Genomic DNA, 6,000 nt, shown 5'->3' with positions numbered 1-6,000 from the left:
CAGAGACATAAACCATTCCGCCCTGCAACCCTGTCCGACAGTCCCACTGACTCTTTCCAATCAAGTATGTATTAAGCCCACCTTCTGCTACTGTCTCAGTAACAGAATACCTGATAGCATAACACCACGCAAGTATTAAATAAATTGACAGAATTAGGTCATTCAGTCCATCATATCTGATATGTTATTCAGTCTTTTCTTACATGTTCCTCAACATCATTCTCCTACCTTCTCCGTAGAATCCTTGATCTCCTTATAAAACAAAAACTTATTTATTTATGTCTTAACGGCACTAGTGTCTGTGTCTTTGTATGTGTGTGTATGTGTGTGTGTGTGTGTGTGTGTGTGTGCGCGCGCCTGTGTCCATGTGCTTGTTATCTGTGTATTTTTGTGACTACGTCTGTCTGTCTGTGCATCTATCTGTGTTTCTGTGTATTTGTGTGTGGCTGTATGTGCCTCTGTATGCTTCAGTGTGTGTATGCCGATCACCTTGTATGCATTATGCATGTTAGTATATTGTGGTGTTTCCCAATACTTCTGTGCATTTCAATGCCTGCATCTCTGTACAATGAGGTATCTGTTCTTTAGCGAGTGAGAGAAATGAGATTGGAACTGACAGTGGGTTGAAACTGAGAATTGCTCTTTACTGAATATTCATGGGATGTGGATGTTTCAGAATCTCCACACAAGGCCTCCTTGTCCTCTCCGGCTCTTTCCAGGATCCTTCCCACACGTCGGGGTTGGGGGAATAAGGGAACGGATATCGAGCACTCCACCACCATGCTTAGCCCTTGCTGTCCAATTCCAGGCAGTTTCTCCCGGAATGGGAGAAAGGGAGGGAAGGAATGAGAGTGGGAGTGGGTGCCCCTGCTGTTAGTGCTGGCGCAGGTAGAGGAGGGAAGGCTGAGATGTCCGGAGGGAGTCTGTCCACAGTGTCTTATCCATGCAGTGTTATTAGTGAACGGGGCTGTTGTGTCTTTGACAGAGAAAGTGGGGTAGGGAAGGTGCTGAATTTAATAATGAGAGTGGTCGTGCTTGAGCCTTATTTGGAGATAGAGTGTGAGCCTTGCTCGGAGGTAGGTGCTATAACAGATACACAGTGAGTGTGAGGGAGCAGAGAGAAAATGGTGACACTTATCCTGTCAGAGTCGGGAGGATATTGATGCTTGTCCTGTATTGCTAAAGAATTCTTCAGATGATCCCAGCGTCGAGGCGAGCTTCCCTCCAAATCTTGTCCAAGTCTATCACTAATAATGCCACAGACCCTGTCCCTCAGATTCCACAGAAAGAGTTTGTGTGGATCTTACAAATAGCAAGGAGAAGCAAACATTGGTGTGTTATATATCGAGACCAAAACTGTCGCGCAAATATTTTACATCATATGCTCTGGAATTTAGATATGCAAGTACATGCAAGGGGAAGCAATGCCATAGTGATATTATCACTGGGCCCTGAAGCCAGAGACTACGGTAATGTTCTGGGGACCTGGATTCAAATCCTGCCATGGCAGGTGGTGGAATTTGAATTCAATTAGTATCTCTAATCAAGGGTTTATGATGACCAGGAATCCATTGTCGATTGTTGGAAAGACTCATCTGGTTCACTGACGTCCTTTAGGGGAGGAAACTGCCGTCCTCACCCCGTCTGCCCTACTGCTACTCCAGACCCAAGGCAATGCTATTAACTCCTAAATGCCATCTGGCATGGGAAATAAATGCTGGTTATCCAGCCACGCCCTCATCCTGTGAATGAGTAACAAATAATCGTGTGTGCTCCAGCAATAGTGGATGGCATCAAGTTGCATTGAAACTGCAACAACTAAGTGACTGCTAGTGTTGTGAAAAATAAATTCCATAAGTGTGTATCAAGTAAGTTGAAGAGTTTGTTGTGAACCAAACTAGAGAGCAGGTTATTTTGGATTTGGTGTTGTGTAGTCGGAAGAAAAAAATACTAACCTTGCTCTGAAGCAAGTTTGAGGAATTGTGACATTAATATGTTGCATGCAATATAGAAATTTTGTAAATTATAGTCAAATATCGTGGAAGCCTCGAGGCTCGAGATCCAAGTTCGCTCCATTGAATTTGGAACGTACAATATAGCATTCAGTGAGAGACAAACAATCGTTGTTCGAGTCATAGAGTCCTACAGCATGAAAATATTCCCTTCGGCCCAAAGTGGTCCATTCCGAACAAAACGTCCATTCACACTAACCCAATTACCCTGCTATTTCGCGGCCTCCTTCTAATACTTTCCAACCCGATATTTGTCAAAATGCCTTATAAATGTTGTTAATGCACTCTCCTCAACCACTTCCACTGGCAGCTCCTTTCATATGCGTACAAGCCTATGTGTAAAAAAAGAAATTGCTCCTCAGGTTCGCTTTTATTCTTTCTCCTCTGACCTTAAACTGATGCCCTTTAGTCCGGGATTGCCCAACCCTGGGAAAAAAGATTGAGTGCATTCACTATATCCATGCCTCCCATGACCTTATACATTTCTATCAGATCCCCCATCAGTCTCATACAATCTAAATTAAAAAGTCCAATCTTGTCGAATCTCTCCTTAAAACCCAGACCATTGAGTCCTTATCAACATGCTTGTAAATTTCATCTGCACTCTTTCCAGTTGAATAACATCCTTCCCTTAACAAAGTGAACAAAACTGAACATAACGCTACAAGTATGCCCTCAACAACATCCTCTATAATTGCAAGATAACTCCCCAACTTCAATATTCAATGCCCTGACTGATGAAGGTCAGGGTGCCAAAAGCCTTCTTCACTGCCGTGTCTGTCTCTGAATCAACTTTCAGAGAACCGTGCACTTGAATTCCAGGGTCCATCTCTTCCACTACAGCCCTTAAGGGCCAAGCATTCACCTTGAAACTCCGACCTTGAACTGACTTTGCAAAATGCAAGATCACAGTTTTATTCACATTCAACTCCATTTGCCATTTCTTGAGCCACTTCCTCAGCTGATCAAGGTCCTGCTGCAACGTTCCTCACTGTCCACGATACCATATTATTTATTGTCATCTGCAATCTTACTAATCATACCTTGTGCTTTCTAAACTAAATTATTATACATAAAACAAAAGTAATCGTCCCAGCACCGACCGCGGAGGCCCTCCACTAGTGACAGGCCTCCAGTCCGACAAGCATTCTTCCACTATTACTCTTTGCTTCCTATCATCAAGACAATTTTGTATCTAATTTGCGATGTTCCCACTCAGTTCCATGCAATCTAACTTTCCATAGCAGTGTACCACGTGAACCCTTATTGAAAGCTTTACTAAACTCAATTGGACTACATATACCCTGCCCTTGTCAACGTTGCTGGTGACTTCATCAAAGAACTCTATTAAATTTGTCAGCCATGATCTCACATACCCAAAGCCATGCTGACTGCTCCTAATCACACCATGCCTTTCCAAATGTATGTGTATGTTATCTCTCAGAATCTTCTCAAGTATCTTACCTACAACAGATGATAGGCTTACTGGTCTATAGTTCCCAGGTTTTTCTTTGTTGCCCTTCTTGAATAGGCGTACGACATTCCCTGTCCTTGAGTCATCCGGGACATCACCCGTGGCCAGCGATGATGCAAAGATATCAACCAGGCCACCTCCCCGAACCCGCACCCCACCCCCTCTCCCCGACACCCCACCTCCTCTCCCTGACACCCCACTCCACCCACCCCTCCCCCGCCCCGCAATCTCTTCTTTGTCTTCTTGCAATGTTGTTGGGCATATCTGTTTTATACAAATATTGCAAATTCTGAAACAAAAGTCCATTTCTTTAATGTAAATACACCCAAGAGTGAGAAACCGACTTCATGATGGTTAACATAAAAAATGAAAGATTATATTAATCATAGGAAGTGACCTCAGAAGATTTCCAGATTACGTGGAAATCTGAGAAATGTCAGAAATTTACAAACCAGCAAAGGACAGCCATGAAATTGGTAAGAAAATCAAAAGAGAAGATGCATGCTAACAAACAGGAACACAAAGACTGCATAAATCTACGATCTATATTTCAAAAGAAACAAAATAAAAGCAAGGTGAAATGTGGAAATTTGTAATGGGGAGATACCCAGAAATACCAAGTGATCATATAGGGATTGCGGAACTAGAGACACAAACTCAATTCATATCAGTAACAAGGTAGAACTTGAACATGTAGCTGGATGAAGCATTGCCATGTCTAACGACACAGATGTAATTCATTTCAAAATGTCAGAAATAAAATCAGCAATAGAAGTATTAATTGCACTGCCGATGACTGTGTTTTATTTTCCTGCACATTCCAAAGATGCTGGTAAGCCATTGTAGATAAATGGAAGTTAATTAACGTGATCCAAGCATAGTAGGTACATAAACGGAATGGATCCAAGCATCTCGACAGGGAAAAAGTGATAGTGTGAAGAAATGCAGACCAATTAACTTGACATCTGTCGAGAAACCTTTGGAATCTATGAGACAGAATGCGATATTGGATACTTAGAAATTAACAGCAACATTGGTGAGAGTCAGTGTGCATTTTTGGAAGGGAATCGTACTTGATACCTTCGGTATTTTTTGAAAGGTATTTGGAAGAATATATGTAAGCAGAAAGTTAAACTTGGGTTCACGTTTAATTAAAGGAATCAGGATATCGGTATCACAAAATGTTGAAGTAGTTTCATGGTGTATTGGTGAGATTGCACCGGGATTATTGTGTATATTTGTGGTGACCTAATGTGAGAAAGAATATACTCACCACAGAGGAATGCAATGGGCATTCTCTAGATTCGTCCCTCAGATGGTAAGATTCTCTGATGCAGAAACTCGGCCTATGTTCTCTAGGATTTCAAAGAATGAGACGTGATCGCAGTGAAATTTAGAAACTTCACGAAACATATGACAAATAGGAAATAAACAGGATGTTTCTCTGGCTGTCTACTCTACATGTAAGACATATAATGGCAGGATAAGGGACAGGCCATTTAAGACTACAATAAGGAGGAAATTCTTCACTCGAGAGCGCGACCAATACAGAGGCAAGGAAATCTGCTCATGCAAGTTCAGGGAGAATCCCCAGGCATTCAACAAATGTGTCAAGTGGAACATAATAACCAGGGAATACGTAGGAGTAATTAGTGACTTGCCAAGTTGCATCTAAGGCAACTTAGTGGTAGGAGAGAGAGGGTGTAGATTGAAGCCTGTTGGTCTGACTGGAACAGTTGGATTTGACTGAATTCCCTTTACTTTGGGCAGTGGAGAGATTCCTATGAATCCTCATCAGGAATCCTCCATGAGTGGTAAAGATGATTCAGGGATTTTCTGCTCTTACTCCTTGTTTTCATGCAGAACAAAGTAAGAGAGAGAGAGAGAGACCAATTGGCTGCTGCTTCTGAGACGAATAATATTTTTCACTGTCTCTGTGTGGAAAAATACAATAATGTCAACTGAACAGATTATAAGAGCTATGCGGAGCTCTGGTTAGGCCAAGATGGAATACTGTGTGTATTTCTGTGAGCCACATTACAAGAAGTACGTGATTGCACCTGGATTTCCCTGGGCTTGAGCATGTCACTGATGGAGAGAGGCTGGATCATCTCAGGTTGTTTCCGTTGGAGCAGAGAAAGCTGAGTGGGGTGTGATTCAGACGTATATGATTACGAGGGGCATGGACAGTGTCGATAGACAGCAGCTGTTCCTTTAAATCAGAGGGAGAAGATGAAGGGAAGCACACTCGTAAAGTGAGGAGATGGAGATTTAGAGAGGACTTGAGGATCGTTTTTCACCCAGAGGTTTCTGAGGTCTGGAATCCACTTTTGTGTAGAAAAAGGAGGCTAATGTAGACCATGCTGCATTTCTGACGGTGAAGAGTCTATGCTTCTATAAATGCATGGTTGTGCGTGGTCAATCATTGAGAAGCTTAAAGCAGGAAATTATGGGTTTCAGAACACTCTATATTCACAAGGCTAATCAGAGTGAACTTATAATATCTTCAAAAAG

Source organism: Hemiscyllium ocellatum, chromosome 8 (genome assembly GCF_020745735.1).
Source record: "Hemiscyllium ocellatum isolate sHemOce1 chromosome 8, sHemOce1.pat.X.cur, whole genome shotgun sequence".
Taxonomy (NCBI): Eukaryota; Metazoa; Chordata; class Chondrichthyes; order Orectolobiformes; family Hemiscylliidae; genus Hemiscyllium; species Hemiscyllium ocellatum.
Note: the sequence above shows the minus strand (reverse complement) of the source record.